Source organism: Heterodontus francisci, unplaced genomic scaffold, assembly GCF_036365525.1.
Source record: "Heterodontus francisci isolate sHetFra1 unplaced genomic scaffold, sHetFra1.hap1 HAP1_SCAFFOLD_61, whole genome shotgun sequence".
In the NCBI taxonomy this organism is placed as follows: Eukaryota; Metazoa; Chordata; class Chondrichthyes; order Heterodontiformes; family Heterodontidae; genus Heterodontus; species Heterodontus francisci.
Genome location: NW_027141441.1, coordinates 8,684,067 through 8,703,318, shown reverse-complemented (window position 1 = coordinate 8,703,318; position 19,252 = coordinate 8,684,067). Strand labels below are relative to the sequence as shown.

At 46.2% G+C, this 19,252-nt stretch overlaps 1 non-coding gene across 1 annotated transcript; it reads right to left on the bottom strand.

The window, feature by feature from the left end:
* Window positions 1–8,017: 8,017 nt before the first annotated feature.
* trnas-gcu (transfer RNA serine (anticodon GCU)) lies at window positions 8,018–8,099 on the bottom strand. The gene has a single exon. It is a non-coding gene; the product is annotated as a tRNA-Ser (tRNA).
* Between the last annotated feature and the right edge of the window lie 11,153 nt (window positions 8,100–19,252).

Genomic DNA, 19,252 nt, shown 5'->3' with positions numbered 1-19,252 from the left:
CTGGCGGAGGCTGTGACAGCCGAGGCCACTGGGGGTTGGTGGTTTGTGGGAGGCCAGGCCCATGCTGTGCCCCAGGCTGATGACGTGCCTCTTGCGTCACCAGCAACACGGGAAATGCTGCAGCTGCAGTGAGAGGTCAGGCAACATCTGGCAGAGTTGCCAGAGGCTATGTGTACCCAAGCACGGACGATGGAGGAGACCATCCAGGCCTTGGGTGCTGCACTGTCTCTGATGGGGGTGTGTCTGGCTTCCTCCATTGAGAGATTGGTGACTCTCATGGAGAACCAGATCCAGCCGATCAATCGGTGGCTGCCGGAGATGTGCACAGACCTGCACTCCATCACTTTGTCCAGGAGCTCCATCCAGTGGTGACAAGGTGAGAGGGGGGACGAGGCACCTGAACTCTCCATTGGTCCACGTCCCTCTCAGGTCAGCAGGGAGGTACAAGTGTGTCTTATAAGGGGGAGGAGCAGCTGGCTGCTACATCTGGGGGCCCCTCTCAGGGTGCTCCTGGTGTGGACGGTAATTCCAATGTCCCTCTGCCAGTGACACCAATGATGCCAGCACCTCCATCATCCTCGATGACAGAGGGGGTCCCTGTACCTGTGCAGGAGGCCCTCAGTGTGCCAGGGCCCTCCAGGCCTCAGGCAGCAGAGGACGGCCGCCAATGTCATCCCAAGCCATGGAGCAGCAAGGTCAGCAGCCTGTCTCCACCTCAGCTGACAGAGCAGGGGGAGTAGCAGGTCGGAACACCCGGAAGAGATTTAAGAAGAGCACCGAGATTCACTGAGGGGTTCACGGGTGAATGTACATTCCAGATGGATAGGGTTGTGTTTGGTGTCACACAGAATAAAGAAATGATGTTCTCTCACTATGTCTCCTTCCTATTGTTGATGCCCTTTGGGACTTCATTTCAACCCTTCCTCCCAAGGGGCTGGAAGTGAGGGACTAAGCCCTGAGTTCACAAAGCTTCGGCCTTGTCACTGTGAGATGTGTACCTGGGCGCTGTAGTGTAGAAGGAAGGAGGTGACAACAGGGCTGTTTAAAGCTAAGACTTTATTGCTGTGGTTCCAGAAGGTGGTAAGGCTCAAAGGAAACGTGAATGTATAAGGGTGTCTCGTGTCTCCCTTGTGTGTATCTCATGGAGGCTTTCCTGCTGTGCCTGAGGTCCTTCATCTGGCACTGCTTGGGCAGCATCCTCCTCCACATCCTCATCATCAGAGGAGACATCACACTCCATGATATCCACACGAGTCAACACCTCACCCCTCTGTCATGCCAGATTGTGCAGAGCACAGCAAGCCACCATGATACGCGAGACCCTCGCCGGGACATACTGAAGGGCTCCACAGGAACAATCTAAGTGCCTGAATCTCATCTTCAGGAGACCAATGGCCTCTTTGATGGTCGCTCGGATTGACCCGCAGCAGGTGTTGTACCTCTCCTCTGAATCGTGTGGGTTCCTCACAGGCGTCAGTACTCATGTTCTCACTGGGTTGCCCTTGTCTCCAAGGATCCATCTCAGAAAGCGCATGGGGCCACGGAAAGGTTCTGGCACCTGGGAGTGCCTTGGTATGCAGGCGTTGTGGCTGCTTCCCGGGATTTGTGCACACACCTGTAGGATCCATTTGTGATGGTCACAGACCAGTTACACACTGAGCAAGTGGAAGCCCTTCCTGTTGAAGGCTGCTGGCTGGTCTGCAGGAGACTTGATGGTCACATGGGTGCAGTCGATGACACCCTACACCTGGGGGAATCCAGCGATGGCCCCGAATCCGATAGCCCTCTCAGCGTGACTGTTTGGATCGATGTGCACATAGTCACCGGCCCTCCTGAACAGGACATTGGTGACCTCCTTGATGCACTGATTCACCACAGACTGTGAGATTCCACACATATCTCCAGTGGATCCCCGCAATGATCTGCTGGTGGAGAAGTTCAGTGGCACGGTGACCTTCAGTGACACTGGCATCAGGTGCCCACCAAGTCCCATGGGGCACAGCTGCATCATGGCAGAGAGATCAGTGACAACCTCCGAGGAGAGGTGCAGTCTGCGGAGACACTGTCACTCGGACATCTGCAGGTAGTTGAACCTCGGCTGACGTGTTCCTCTGCCTCCTTCTCCAGCCTCCTGTTCGAGGCTGGCCCTCCTGTGGGCCCCCAAGCTGCTGTGGTGTCCCTGCTGGTGCCTGCGTCTCCCTCCCTCCCTCTCTACTCCTCCTCCTCTTCAATGGAAGCCTCGAATCCAGGGTGAATGAGGCCCATGACAGGTTGCCCCTCCCTGAGTGCAAGGCCTTCACAGTAAACAACACCCAGCCACATTTACCTCATTTGTCACCCTCAATGAGGTGGCACTGCCCCAATAACACCCTGGTGTGGCTCACCCTGCAGAGCTGGCACATTGGCCCCCACTCCTGACAGTGTTTCCCGATGCCCTTTCCCCCTCCACCCTTGCTGCCAAGTTACGCTGCCTCACCGGACAGCTTCCCAGTGAAGCCAACACTCAGCTCCCACCTACCAGTCACCTCCTTTAACCAGGCGAGGCTCTGAAGCCCCAGGGTTCCCGTGTGCTATTAATTCAATTGGACCCAGTGAATAAAATTGCTGACAATTGGACTCATAAATACTTTAAATGCCTTCTTGCCGTGTGGATGTGCGAAGTCTGCCCTCCATGTCAGCCGCCGACAGAAATATCCGCTCCAACGTCTTCCATCCCTATTTTATACACCCCCCCTCCCCCTCCCCAGCCTCCATTCCCGTCTCCAACGGTCCCTTACAATTCTGGCCCATGTCTCTAAGACTAATGGGAGTGAAACTACAGCTGCTCCTTAGACTGAACAGGGAGAGCTGCTCTCTCTGTGTTGAAAGTGAATGAATCTGCTCTTTACCTTGTCTCACTGAAACGTTCACTGTGTGGAAATGTCTGTTTGAAAATGTTTTCCTGTTATATTAATGGAGCAGAGGAGCAGAAGTGAGGTACTGTTCAACAGAGAGGTTTGGAAGTGGGTGAAGGGGTGGAGTGACGGTGGGAGTGAGAGGCGCAGTGAGTTGGCCATTCTCAATAGAGTGTCAGGAATGAAGGTCAGAGGAACAGACCAGGCAGGAAACACAGAAAGAGCGAGGAGAAGCTGGTGTGAAAAACAGAGATTAAACAACAGGCTTGTTCAGTCAGTTCCGAAGAAGGGTCACTGACCCGAAACGTTAACTCTGCTTCTCTTTCCACAGATGCTGCCAGACCTGCTGAGTGAATCCAGCATTTCTTGTTTTTGGTTCAGTTGGTTTGGGTCTGGTGTTTAGAATACCTGGAATCTGGGTTCACTTCACTTCCAACTCAGCAATTGTACCAACATTATGTTCATAAAACCATAGAATGATACACAAAGAAGGAGACCATTTGGTCCATTGTGTCAATGCTGTCGCTTTGGTTGTGTTATCCAATTAGTTCTGATGCTCAGCTTTTTCCTGTAATCTGTACATTTTCCTTCCAGTATTTATCCCTATTGCTTTTCAAAGTTACTACTGAATCTGCTTTCAAGTCCTGATCAGACAGTGCATTCCAAATCACAACACATCACGGTATAAATCCCGACCTCATTTCGCCTCTGGTTCTTTTCTCAATCACCTGATAAATACATCCTCTGGTTACTGACCCTTTTGCCACTGGAAACAATTTCTCCTTATTTGACTTAGTGAAAACCTTCTTGATGATGTCACATACTAGACTGCCAGTAAAACTGAAGCCCATGTAATAAAAGGGACAATGACAGCATGGATATGAAATTAGCAGACTGATAGGAACATAGGAGCAGGAGTAGGCCATTCAGCCCGTCGAGCCAACCCCGCCATTCAATATGATGATGACTGATCATCCACTTCAATGCCTTTTTCCCACACTATGTCCATATCCCCTATGTCATTTGCATTTAGAAATCTGTCAATCTCTGCTTTAAACATACTCAATGACTGAGCTTCCACAGCCCTCTGGGGTAGAGAATTCCAAAGATTCACAACCCTCTGAGTAAAGAAATTTCTCCTCGTCTCTGTCCTAAGTGGCTTTCCCCTTATGTTGAAATTGTGTCCCCTGGTTCTAGATTCCTCAACCGGAGGAAATAGCTTCATCTACCTGTCTATCCCTTTAAATATATGGTAAGTTTCAATGAGATCACCTCTCATTCTTCGAAACTCTAGAGAATACAGTCACAGTTTCCCCAAAATCTCTTCATAGGACAGTCCCGCCACCCCGGGAACAAGTCTGGTGAACCTTCGTTGTACTCCCTCTATGGCAATGATATCCTTCCTAAGGTAAGGGGACCAAAACTGCACACAGTATTCCAAAGTGCAGTCCAACCAAGGTTATATACAATTGAAGCAAGACTTCACTACTCCTGTACTCAAATCCTCTTGTGATAGAGTCTAACATGTCATTCGCCTTCCTAATTGCTTGCTGCACCTGCATGTTAGCTTTCAGTCACTTACTGACAAGGAAACCCAGGCCCCTTTGTCCATCTACACTTTCTAATCTCTTACCATTTAAGAAATGATCTGCACATCTGTTTCTCCTACCAAAGTGGACAACCTCACATCTTTGCACATTATATTCCATGTGCCACTTTCTTGTCCACTCACTAAGTCTGTCCAAATCCCCTTGAAGCCGCTTTGCATCTTCCTCACAACACACATTCCCACCTAGTTTTGTGTCATCTGCGAACTTGGAAATAGTACATTTGGTCCCCACATCCGAATCATTGATATATATTGTGAACAGCTGGGTCACAGTGTCATGGTGAACAGTTGTATTTCTGTCTGGAGGAAGGTTTACAGTGGGTTCCCCATGGTTCCTCATAACTTCAGTTATGTGCAGACACTGGAAAAGCTGGGGTTGTTCTCATTGGAGCAGAGCAAGTTCAGAACAACTTTGACAGAGTTAGAATCAAGGAATCAAATGGTTACAGTACAGAAGGAGACCCTTCAGTCCATCATGTCCATGACAGCTCTTTGCAAGAGCAAATCAGCTAATTCCACTCCTCTGCCCTTTAATTGTAACCCTGCAAATTTTCTCTATTCAGGTGTTTATCCAATTCCCTTTTGAAAGCCACGATTGAATCTGCCTCCAGCACACTCTCAGGCAGTGTATTCCAGATCCGAACCACTCGCTCTGTCCCACACCCCTGGTACCATTGCAGAAAATCTCTTCTGTTCATTTCATCCCTCATAAATAATTGAAATGAAATGTTTATTAGGAAATGCACAACATAAAAAGGAGAGAGAAATAAATGCTGAGCAAAATAGAAGTCAATGTTTGGAAGGTAAAAAGAGCAAAAGATGTAACTTTTATTCTGGTTGAGTGAGAGGAATATATCACACTTTGGGGATTTTGTAAGAGGATTTATTGATAAACCTGGGATTTGAGAGGAAGATGGTTCATGGTTTACAGAACAAATTCAGCCCCTGGGATGGAGCCAACAGCTGCACTGTCCAATAACAGACAGGACGGGGACACTGTCTCAGGCCTAGTGAGCTCAGTAGATGAAAGCATGAAACTCTGAATCTCAAGTTTTTGAGTTTGAGCCCCACGGTGGGTGTTTTTTATTTCCTTTTTAGGCTGATTTTACAGGCATTCTCCAACTCTGAATTCCTCGGCAGAGAGTTCAAGGAGTGTTTGAAATGAGATTCAACAGCAGTATGAGAAAGTCTCTCCTTGATTCAGGACTCTTACCTCTCTGCAGCAACTCGCTGCTGAAGATTGAACTTTATCTCATTTCATTCTCAGCTGAGGGTCAGTGTGGATCACTGGGACTTCTGGCTGTCTCCCACTTCACAATCCATCAGTGCTGAGAAAGCAATGGGGAATATTACTCACATGTTACAATGTTTTATAAATACTTGAATGTATTTCACACTGTGTCTAACAGTGTGAATCTCCCCTGGTATATCAGCTCACCAATACTTCAACAGAACATTCACATAATGTGAGCTCTGAGATCTGTTCAGATCCCATTCCCAAGACCAGGAAAGAGGGATTGGGCTGGATCGCTCTTTTTCAGCTGGCACAGACACGATTGCTAAATGGTCTCATTCTGTGCCATAAATTTTCTCCATTTTCTATGTTCTATGAAGTGAGGTGTGATTGGGAGGGGCAATTCCACCAGGGTTATATTTTCTACCAAAACAATGACACAAGCGATACTTCACTTTTTTATTCATTCATTCATGCGATGTGGGCGTTGCTGGCCAGGCCAGCATTTACTGCCCATCCTTAATTGCCCTTGAGAAGGTGGTGGGGTGGGCTGCCTTCTTGAACCACCCTTGAGTGAGTGTGGCATCAAGGATCCCTAGCAAAATTGAAGTCACTGGGAATCAGGGGGAAAACTCTCCACTTGCTGGAGTCGTACCTCGCACAAAACAAGGTGGTTGTGGTTCGTGGAGGCCAATCATCTCAGCCCAGGACATTGCCTCAGGGGTTTCTCAGGGTAGTGTCCTAGACCCAAACATCCCAGCTGTTTCATTGACGACTTTCTCTTCAACATAAGTCAGAAGTGAGAATGTTAGATGATGACTCACAACTCTTCAGATACTGAAGCAGTCTGTGCCTGCAAGCAGCAAGACCTGAACAACATTCAGGCTTGAGCTGATAAGTGGCAAGCAACCTTCTGGCCACCCAAGTGCCAAGCAGTGAACATCTCCAATGAGAGAGAAAAAAAATCTACCTTTTGATATTCAGAAGCGTTATCATCGTTAAATCCCCCACCATCAATATCTTGACCAGAAACGTAACTGGACCAGTCACATCTATGCTGTGGCTATAAGCGCAGGTCAGAGATTACGAATTCTGCAGCAAGTATCTCATCTCCTGACACCCCAAATCCTGTCCACCATCGACAAGGCACAAGTCAGGAGTGTGATGGAATACATCCCACTCAACAACACTCAAGAAGCTCAACACCATCCAGGACAAAGCAGCGCACTTGATCGGCACCTAACCCGCCACCTTAAACATTCAATCCCTCCACAACCAGTAAACAGTGGCTGCAGTGTGTACCATCTCCGTATGCACTGCAGCAACTCGCCAAGTATCCTTCAACAGCACCTTCCAAACTCGTGACCACTACCACCTCGAAGGACAAGGGCAGCAGATGCATGGGAACTCACTACCTGCAGGTTCCCCTCCAAGTCACTCACCATCCTGACTTGGAACGATATCGCCATTTATTCACTGTTGTTGGGTCACAATCCTGGAACTCCCTCCCCAACGGCAGTGTGGGTGTTCCTGCACCATATGGACTGCATCAGTTCTAGAAGGCAGCTCTCCACCACCATCTCAACGGCAATAGGAATGGGTAATAAATGCTCGCCTGATCAGCGATACTCACACCCAAGAATGAATAAAAACCAAATCACTCTCCACAGATTCCCCACAATCTGGGCTTGGACATTTACTTCAGGAGCACAGAGCTTTATATCACTGCAACATGAGTTCCAATCTTCAGATTCTGTTCACTTTTCACATTATTTTCTACCAGTCCACGAGCTTTTATTAATTCAGTATTCGGGTCTCTGCTCCTCCGCCGTTTCTAACATCTCACCTCTTACAAAAAAACACTCTGATCTCTCTTCGGTAGTCGATGACCCCTCATTTTAAACTCCATCTGCCAAAGCATTGCTCACTCACTTAATCTATCAAGAAGATTTGAAAATAAATTTCTTGCCAAAGGATAATTTTCTGCATCTGCTCCCTCGCCATTTGCTTTTCCCATTTGTCTTTCACTTGGTGCAAATCCAGAGAAAGTAATGATGGAAGGAAGGAGGGGAGGAAAAATACTGCTCCGTTTCGTGATCCCTATTTGATCTTCATTCCAGTGCAGTTTGGGTGAAGAATTCCAATTGTCTGTCTCAATTTGAATAAAGTATAAACAATTCTGGAATCACTGTCTGGACATTGACAAGAACAGGTTTCGAGGCTGACTTTGCAAATAAGCTCACCCAACGTAAACAATACACGAAACAGCTCATAAACTAGCGACAAGGGTAGGATTCGAACCCACGTATGCAAAGCACAATGGATCAGCAATCCATCGCCTTAACCTCTCGGCCACCTTGTCAGTTGCAGATGCATAGCTGTCACCTTCAGCACAGCTTCTGGCTGTGCAGCCAGCTGTGGAATGATGGAAATATATCTTCTGGAAGTAAATGAAGTTGGGAATGGAGCGGTGCGAAACATTTCCAGACCATGTCCAACACGTTTCTACTCAGTGTGAAAACCCACCACGGAAAGACTGGAACATACAATCATTTCATCACATCATGATTAACATCACTCAGACACCTGAACCATTCGGTCACTGATGAAGTCATGATGACCAAATTTTTCATGAAATGAAAACTGAACTAACTGACTGGAAGAATTGCTTTAACCCCACATGATCAGCGAGGCACAGCATCAGGCCGACTTGTCGGGTGGTGTAAACAGATATCACTGCTTCTGATCTTCACCAGAACAGAGAGTGAGATGTTACATTGATCATCAAACAGACTGTGAGAGAATACAACAGAATAAAACACATGGAGAGACACTGTGGAATAACAAATAGATTTGATTGGAATGTTGAAATTTTGATTGGAATGGATAAAACACCAGAAACAGCAGATTAAATTGGGATTCTCATCATTATATTGATCTGGGACAGAAAAGAGAAACTGATGGAAAGAAGAGAAGGAAGAAAAGAAAGGATGGAACTGTTCAATCTTTTCAGTTTTTTCACTCGCCCATCAAAGCTGATAAAAAAAAGTTGCAAATAACAGAGAATTTCACCAAAAAGGGAGATTAAATGTTGCTGAAACCTTGGATCGAAGGATGCCCCAAAAGATCACCTGTTTAACTGTCTCCTCACTAGGGGATTTCAATCAGTGAGCAATAGTATTCTCTACTTTTTTTGTTAATTGGTCCCAGAACTGTCACTTGGAATTAATATCTGTGTTCCGACTCCTGAATAATAAAATTGTGAGTTTCTCGATATTTTCTGGACACAGTTCCTGCTGAAAGAACTAAGAACTCTTTTCTAATTTGCACAATACTCTGTACACACTCATCAAGTCTGCTAAGCTAGCATCCTTGGTGCTGCTCTCTCTTCTCCCAAACTTCATCTCACGTGACTGTTCCATCATCACTCTGACAGTGGGAGGGGTTGATCCCACTATCTTCAGCATTAACCCTTTACATCCTTATACCACACTGTCTGTCCAAAAAAAATGGGTGGAGGGAACTTCCTTCATTTATCAAAACACCAACAGCAGCACAGTGGCGCAATGGTTAGCACCGCAGCCTCACAGCTCCAGCGACCAGGATTCAGTTCTGGGTACTGCCTGTGTGGAGTTTGCAAGTTCTCCCAATGTCTGTGTGGGTTTCCGCCAGGTGCTCTGGTTTCCTCCCACCTCCAAAAGACTTGCAGGTTGATAGGTAAATTGGCCATTGTAAATTGTCCCTAGTGTAGGTACGTGGTAGGAGAATGGTGGGGATGTCGTCGAGAATATGGGATTAATGTAGGATTAGTATAAATGGGTGGTTGCTGGTTGGCACAGACTCGGTGGGCCGAAGGGGCTATATCTCTAAATAAGAAAAGTAAAATAAAAGCTACCAGTCGTAAATCAACTAAAACCCATTCGAGAGATAGAGGGAGACTGTCAGAGAACTTCCTGCATCCAGTCCTGACCCTGTCACACTCAGCAGCTTCTCACCCAGACCCCACTCTCATCAACACTGAACATTGTTACCGAGACCCTTCAAATACTGTTCATAAAAGGGAGAAAAATTCAAACTTTATCACAGCTAGATTGAATAGAACAAAGTTTAATATCTTCTCGTCGTCACTCGTTAACCACATGAGACAGTCCTTAAATCAGAGGCATAAATTATCAGCTGTAAGAATGTTTGTCATTGGGTTGAATCATTTCTGTGTGAGGAATGTTCCAGCATCATAAACCAGGGGAACGTGTTGACTGAGCTGTGTCTTCATCTCTTCTGGACAGTTCACCCTTCATTCTGCTCTGATTCACTTTCCCAAAGCGGATCGACAGATTCTCAAATCTGGAGACTGGGTTTTCTTATTTTGTTCCTTTTGATTTTTCTTGCTCCTGAATGATAATATATTCCAACCTCGGATCAACCTTGCCCTGTCTCCCAGTCTTGGTTAAAAGCGACAAATAACGGCAACAACATTCTGAAACATACAACACTGTCACATTCTGCTTCAGTGAGATTAATGCTGAGGCAGTTTCCGTGTCGAATGCGATTGTGAACAAATTTCTCTCAAGGAAATTGTGAGTGATCAAGTATTTGCACTGAATTTCTGTGCAAGAAGGGACAGTTTCAAACAGCCATTCCCAAATCACTTCCTTCACAAAGACAAAGACTGTGCTGTCTTAACGTGTGACTCAACTTCACAAACAAATTTGAACTCGAAGTTCAGGAGAAGACAGAGATGTGAATGATTGACAGTGTAATCTTTAAATCATAATTTTCCGTTTCTTCGTTGAAGTGAGGCTCAATCCGAAGCCACTAGAGATCGCGGAAAGCTACAAACTTGGATCCAGAAAACAGAAAAGTAGTGAAACAGTACATTGTGACACTGAAGAATTTATCACCACATTGCAACATTGGCACATTCTTAGACCGTACATTATGAGACAGATTTGTGCTTATATTGGTGGATGAGGAAAGATACTAAAAACACAAAATCCCAATTTGAGCTAGTGTGTAAGATTGCTCTTTCCACGGAGATAGCATCAAAGAATGCTCGTGAATTTCATCCTATGCCAGTGACAGTAACACACTTCAGAGGAACTTAAACACACTGGTAAAATGGGCTTTCACACAACAGATAAAATTTTACACAGAGACTTGTGAAGTGATACAGTTTGGGAGGAAGAATGAGACAATGTACACCAATCTTTTTTGATCAAGGTTTGAAAAGGTTGCTAAGAGCAAACAGGACACTTGGCTTTATTAATAGAGGCATAGAGTAAAAGCAAATAAGTTATGCTAAACCTTTATAAAACACTGGGGCTGAATGACCTACTCCTGTACCTCCACGGAAAGCTTCCACTCCAGGCTCGGACACCCTCTTCAGGATCACTCTCCATACATCCCGAAACTCCACACACGGATATCTCCCTCAGGATCAGATCACAGCTCCACAGTCCTGCCACATCCAGTCGTGAATGGTGGTGGATAATTAAATAACTAACAAGATGAGGAGGCTCCAAAAACATTCACATCCTCAATGATGGTGGTGCTGAGCACGTCAGTGCAAAAGATGAAGCTGAAGCATTTGCAACCATCTTCAGTCAGAAATATTAAGTGGATTTGATCTGTGCTAATTTCAGCTCCTCATGCTCGCTGCTGCCTTGGTTCTCTGGTGCTAATTTCAGAGTAAATCATGCAGCTTGACAATTGGAGCCAAAGAAAAAGACACAGGAGAGGTTGAAAGTGCCAAAACCTGGGATTGAACCAAGAACTGTTTAACTGTTAGTGCAGCACGAACTCAACAAAGCTATTTCAACAACACACGAAAGCCACCATTCTGTCACTGCTTTGGAAGACAATATATACATTAAAGTGTTTGTAAAAAGTTACAGAACACAACATGTGAGTAATATTCCCCATTGTTTTCTCAATACTGAGGGATTGTGAAGTGGGACACAGCCAGAAGTCCCACTGTGCCACACTGACCCTGAGCTGTGAGTGAAATGAGATAAAGTTCAATCTTTAGCAGAGAGATTCTGGAGAGAGGTAAGAGTCCTGAATCAAGGAAAGACTTTCAGACACAATAAAAGCAAAATACTGCAGATGCTGGAAATCTGAAATAAAAACAAAAAGTGCTGGAAATACTCAATAGCTCTGGCAGCATCTGTGGTGAGAGAAACAGAGTTAACGTTTCTGGTCTGTGACCTTTCATCAGAACTGACACAGGTTAGAAAAGAATTAGGTTTTAAACAAGTGACGGGGAGGGGCATGTGGGAGAGAACAAAGGGGAAGGTGTTTGATAGTGCAGAGGGAAGGAGAGATTAAATAACAAAGCTGTCCTGGGACAAAGGCAAAGAGTGTGTTAATGCTTGTGGTTGCCTGACACCAGTCATGCTCTGATGTTATTGAACACAATGTTCAATTCACAAGGTTGTAGAGTGCCGAATCAAAAGGTCAGGTGCTGCTCCTCGAGCTTGGGTTGATTTTCACTGGAACACTGGAACAGGCCAAAGACAGAAATGTTGACATGAGAGCAGGGGAGAGTGTTGAAATGGCAAGCACCCCGAAGCTCAGGATCATGCTTTCGGCCTGAGCAGAGGTGTTCCATCTAATCTGCGTTTGGTCTCCCCAGTTTAGAGGAGACCGCATTGTGAGCAGTGAATACAGAATACATAATTGAAAGAAGTACAAGTAAATCGCTGCTTCACCTGAAAGGAGTGTTTGGGGCTTTAGATAATGAGCAGAGAGGAGGGAAAAGGGCAGGTATTATATCTCCTGCGATTGCATGGGAAGGTGCCTTGGGAAGGGGACGAGGTAGTTGGGGTAATGGAGGAGTGGACCAGGGTGTCGCGGAGGGAACAATCCCTTCGGAATGCTGACAGGGGAGGGGAGGATGCGTTTGGTGGTGGCATCACGCTGGAGGTGGCGGAAATGGTGGAGGATGATCCTTTAGATGTGGATGCAGGTGGGGTGGAAAGTGAGGACAAGGGGAACCCTGTCGCAGATCTGGGAGGGAGGGGAAGGGGGAAGGCAGAGGTTGAGAGTCCTGTCAACTACACTGGGAGGGGGCGGGGTGGGAGTAGTTGAAATCTGGTGATGTTGTTGAATTTAATTTCAAACACTCCTTGAACTCTCTGCTGATGAAGACTGAAAAAGGGAAGAACAACCACACAACAAGGGTCTCAAATCCAAGGCCCTGAGATTAAAAGTCCCATGCTCTACCAACTGAGCTAACAAGGCCTGATACAGTACTTCTACTCTGTCTGTTATTTGACGGATGCAGCTGTTGGCTCCACCCCAAGGGCGGGAATTTGTTCCACCAACGATGAAGCAGTTTCCTATCAATTCCCCAGATTATCAGTAAATCCACTTCCAGAAGCCCCAAAGTGTGATATATTCCTCTCACTCATCAATAATAAAACAGAAATATTTTTACCTTCCAAATTCTGCCATCTATTTTGTCAGTATTTATTTCTCTCTCCCTTTTATTTAGTTCATGCATTTCTTCAGAATTTTTTTTTCAATTATATCTGAGGGAAGAAATGAACAGATCTGGCAGCTCAAAACTGGGCATCCATGAGGCACTGTGGGCCATCAGCAGCAGCAGAATTGTATTTAAACACAATATGTTACCTCATGGCCTGGCATATCCCTCACTCTACCATTACCATCAAGCCAAGGGAGCAATAGTGGTTCAATGAAGTATGCAGGAAGGCATGTCAGGAGCAGCACCAAGCAGACCTAAAAATGAGGTGTCAACCTGGTGAAGCTACAACACAGGATTACTTGCATGTCAAATAGCGGAAGCAGCATGCAATAGACAGAGCTGAGTGATCTCACAACCAACAGATCAGATCAAAGCTCTGCAGTCCTGCCACATCCAGTCCTGAATGGTGGTGGATAATTAAACAATTAACAGGAGGACGAGGCTCCACAAATATCCCCATCCTTAATGATAAGAGAGACCAGTATATCAGTGCAAAATACAAGGTTGAATCATTTGCAACCATCTTCAGCCAGAAGTGCCAAGTAGATGATCAATCTCGGCCTCCTCCTGAGGTCCCCAGCATCACAGGTGCCAATCTTCAGCTAAATCCACTTCACTCCACATGATATCAAGAAATGGCTGAAGGCTCTGGATACTGACAACATCCTGGCTGCAGTGCTGAAGACTTGTGCTCCAGAACTAGCCACGCCGCCCGCCAAGCTACAACACTGGCATCTACCCAGCAATGTGGAAAATTGCCCAGGTATGTTCTGTATACAAAAGGCAGGACAAATCCAACCCGGTCAATTCCTGCCCGATCAGCCTCCTCTTGATCATCAGTAAAGTGATGGAAGGTGTCGTTGACAGTGCTATCAAGCAGCACTTACACAGCCATAACCTACTCACCAATGCTCATTTTGGGTTCCGCCAGGGCCACTTAGTTCCTGACCTCATTATGGCCTTGGCCCAAATATGGACAGAAGAGCTGAATTCAGGAGGTGAGGTGAGGTGACAGTGACTGCTCTTGCCAAGGGCATCAAGGAGCCCTTGCAAAATTGAAGTCAATGGCAATCAAGGAGAAAAATCTCCACTGGTTGGAGTCATACCTTGCGCAAAGGAATATGGTGCTGGTTGTTGGTGGCCAATCATCTCAGTACCAGACATCGCTCAGGAGTTCCTCAGGGTAGTGTCCTCGGCCCCAACCGTCTTCAGTTGCTTCATCAAAGAACAAACAAAGAACAAAGAAAATTACAGCACAGGAACAGGCCCTTCGGCCCTCCAAGCCTGCGCCGATCCAGATCCTCTATCTAAACATGTCGCCTATTTTCTAAGGGTCTGCATCTCTTTTCTTCCTGCCCATTCATGTATCTGTCTAGAATCAATAAACTTCCTTCCATCATAAGGTCAGAAGTGGAAATGTTCACTGATGATTGCAAAATGTTCAGTTGCATTAGTAGCTCCTCAGATACTGAAGCAGTCCGTGTCCACAAGTAGAGAGACCTGGGCAAGATTGGGCTTGGACTGATAAGTGGCAAGTAACATGCACGCCACAAAAATGCCAGGCAATGACCATTTCCAACAAGAGTGAATCTAACCATCTCTCCTTGACAGTCAATGACATTACCATTGCTGAATCCTTCACAATCAACATCCGGGGGGTTACCAATGAGCAGAAACTGAATTGGATCAGTCATAAAAATACCGTAGCTACAAGAGCAGGTCAGAAGCTGGGAATTCTGCTGCAAGTAACTCACCTCCTGTCCACCATCTACAAGGCACAAGTCAGGAGTGTGGTGTAATACTCCCCACTTGCCTGGATGAGTGGAGCTCCAACAACACCAAAGAAACTCAACACCATCCAGGACAAAGCAGATCACTTGATCAGCACTCCATCCACTACTTTAAATATTCACTTCCTGCACCACCAGTGAACAGTGGCAGCAGTGTGTACCATCTACAAGATGCACTGCAGCAACTCACCAAGCCTCCTTCGACAGCACCTTCCAAACCCCCAATCTCGACCACCTAGAAGGACATTGGATGAATGGGAACACCACCATCTGCAAGCTCCCCTCCAAGTTACACAGTGTCCTGACTGGGAACTATATCACCATTCCTTCACTGTCACTGGATCAAAATCTTGGAACTCCCTTCCTAACAGCACTGTGGGTTTACGTACAACACATGGACTGCAGCAGCTCCAAAAAGGCAGCTCACCACCACCTTCTCAAGGGCAATTAAGGATGGACAATAAAGGCTGCGTTTGCTGACAACGCAACCACTAGGTGGCACAACTCGCTTTCTCCCCCTGCTTTGCACCGGCCGCTTCCACCCTCCATAGTCGCTCGCTCCAGACCTCGCTGCTCCCCCCCTACTTCCCTGGCCGATTGTCTCCCGATCATGTCACCCCATTCTCCAGTCGTTCGCTCACTCCCCACCCCCCCTCCCCTCCAGCCACTAGCTCTAGGCTGTGCTGCTTCCCTTCTCTCGGCCACTTGCTCCCACGTTTGTCCAGTCTCCACGCGCCGCCTGAAGAAGCAAGGTGGGCTGCAAAGTGTGACGTAGGAGTGAGTAGTGAGTTGCCTAGAGGACGGAAGTGGCATGGCCTAGAGCTAGCGGCTGGAGCGGGGGTTGGGGGGCAGAGAGCAAGCGGCCATAGAGCTGGATGACGCGAGTGGGGAACAATTGTCCAGGGGAGCATCGAGGTGTACAGCGAGCGGCTGAGGGGAGGAAGCGTCGAGGCCTGGAGCGAGTTGCCGAGGGGGGAGGTCTCCAGCCTCAAAGTCTCCTATTCAGCCGCTTCCTCCAGCTGAGTGAGGGGCTGGATACATGATGACGCTTTAGCGCACATGTGCGAAGATGGACCAAGCGCGGATATGCGATGATGTTGGCGCTGCGCAATGACATCATCCTCCACATGTGCCACTTAATCCTGGCAAGATGTAGCTGTGCCTATGCACAGCTTGGCACAGTCCGATGATGTCAGCGGGCCGGTCCATTGACAGGAATCACATTGTGTCAGCAGTGCCCACAACCCAGGAAAGAATAAAAAAGAGATTTACCACAATGGTAGCAGGGTGAGGGATTTCAGTTATGTGGAGAGATTGGAGAAGCTGGGGTTGTTCTCCTTGCAGCAGAGAAAATTCAGAAGAGATTTGACACATTTGTTCAAAATCATGAAGGTTTTCAATATTTTAAATAAGGAGAAACTGTTTCCAGTGGTAAAAGGGTCAGTAAGCAGAGGACACAGATATCAGGTGATTGGCAGAAGAACCAGAGGTGACATGAAGAACCATTGTTTACACAGCAATGTGTTGTGATAAAGAAAGAAAAGACTTGCAATTATATAGCACCTTTCAAGACCACTGGACATATCAAAGCACTTTGTAGACAATTAAATACTTTTGAAGTGTAATCACTGTTGTAATGTCAGAAATGCAGCAGCTGATACCCACAAACGGCAATGTGATAATGACCAACTGATCTGATTGAGGGGCAAATATTTATCACAACACCAGGGAGAATTGCTCTTCACTTGTTTGAAATTGGAGCATGGGATCTTTGACATTCACCCAAACATGCAGACCAGGTCTTGGTTTAACATCACACCTGAAAGGCAGCACCTTCAACACCCTCATTGCTGCACTGGAGTGTCAGCTGTGAAATCTGAACCCAGAAGCTTGTGATTTCGAGGTGAGTGTGACCAACTGAGCCACAGCTTTTACCTGAGTCTCAATCCTTCTACCAACAATTTCTATCGGGTCTGTCACGACCCCTCATGATTGTGAACACCTCTATCAAATCTCCTCTCTGAAGAGAACAACCCCAGCTTCTCCAATCTATCCACATAACTGAAATCCTAACCACATGTTGCAGAAAGGAATTTTTCCTCAAGTTCCTTCTGGTTTTGTGAGTCACCTTAAATCTGTAACCTTCGGTTATTGACCTTTCAGCAGTTAGAAACAGTTCCTCAGTATTTACTCTACCTCAAACCTTCAAGGAAGCTCTGCAAAGTAACTGAAAATCAAGTTGTCAGAAGTGGGATTTAAACACATGCCTCCAGTGAAAGCTGCAACCTGAACAGAGAAGCTGAAACCGCTCAGTCACCTCAACTGTTCAGACCTTTTTGACCTCGTCCTCACTTCTGTACTTTGAAAGGTTCACTCAGTTCAGGAACTTGTTCAATGTTGCTGGAATGCTCAGTGACTGGGATATTAACTCCCCCGGGTTTTCCTGAGCTTGTTCTCGGTGTATGGGGATGTTTATCCTGGGCTGTGGAATCTTGCATCCCTGTAATGGACATTAACCCACTGATTGAATCTGTATTCACTGCTTTCCACTGGTGCTGGGTAATTGCAGAGTGTGGGGCCGGAATGTTGCTGCTTGTCCCGGCCTCACTCACTCTGGGAAAGAGTGAATAATTGATGCGTCTGTTTCTGCATCTGAAATGTGACTTCGATCTGCTGTTATTAACCGAGGCAGCGCTGCAGAAGGATACGTTAATAATCTCTCACTAATCAACTGCAAACAGTCAGAATGTGTAACTTTGAGCAGCGCTTTCTGCATCGTCAGGGCTGGAAAGTTCAGGGAGGGAGAGACACTGTCAGTATCTGAGTGCATACAGCACTGGACAGAGAAAGAGCCAATATATTGGGGCTGAGACACAGTGCATCTTTTCACATTTAATCACAATAATATCCACAGTCAGGAGCTGAAAATGATGAAAAACCGAATAGCAAGAGCAAAATTAAGAAATGTAAGTAATTATAGATTAGCTGATCAGCTTTCACTGTGTTACCTGGTAGTCTACTGTTTTATATTCAATGCTGTCTCCACTGTGGCCAGGGAATGATTTCTTCTCAAAGGCTGAACATTAACAAAACTGCTTGTAATTTAAAATCTTTTAAAAGTAATTCCATGGAGCGAATGGGGCAAAGTCAAATAACTGCATCAATTATAGGAGAGCTGGTTGGTGATGACGTGGATGTGACTGCAGTGTGCAGGACCAGACTGTTTCTATAGATTCACGATGAATGTTCCATCTTTATTTATAACAGTAAAACTGATAGTGGACAATGGCTATTCTGGTTGCAGCAACCTGAAGATTTAACTCATTAACACCCTACTTTAGGGTAATTTAGAAAGAACAACATGCAGCTCTGTCAGTTAGTGTGTTTGTTTGTTAACCCACAATTTGATGGTTCAAGCACATAAATGGATGAGGCTTTATTAACTTAAACTCTTCTACATCTGCTATATTACTCTTGCTGTTGATTTTTCAAAGATAAGGTTAATCAAGTCTTTCTTTGTGAAATCCATGCTGACTGTGTTTTATTATTTTTCATTTCCATCTGTATTTTCTACTTTGGAGGATTACAGGATATTATCATTTTTTTATTCATTCATGGGAGGTGGGTGTCGCTGGCTGGACCAGCATTTATTATCCATCCCTAATTGCCTTGAGAAGGTGGTGCTGAGCTGCCTTCTTGAACCACTGCAGTCCATGTGCTGCTGTTATGAAGAGAGTTCCAGGATTTTGACCCAGCAACAGTGAAGGAACGGTGATACAGTTACAATTCAGGATGGTGTGTGGCTTGGAGGGGAACTTGCAGGTTGTGGTGTTCCCATGCATCTGTTGCCCTTGTCCTTCTAGGTGATAAAGGTCGCGGGTTTGGAAGGTGCTGTCTCAGGAGCCTTGGCACATTGCTGCAGTGCATCTTGTGGATGGTACACACTGCTGCCACTGTGTGCCAGTGATGGAGGGCATGAATGTTGTAAATGGGGTGCCAATCAAGCGGGCTGCTTTGTCCTGTTGAGTTTCTTGAGTATTGTTGGAGCTGCACCCAGCCAGACAAGTGGAGAGTATTCCATCATACCCCTGACTAATGTACAGGCTTTGGGGAGTCAAGAGGTGAGTTACTTGCCGCAGGATTCCTAGTCTCTGACCTGCTCTTGTAGCCATAATATTTATATGGCTACTGCAGTTCAGTTTCTGCTCAATGGTAACCCCCAGGTTGTTGAGAGTG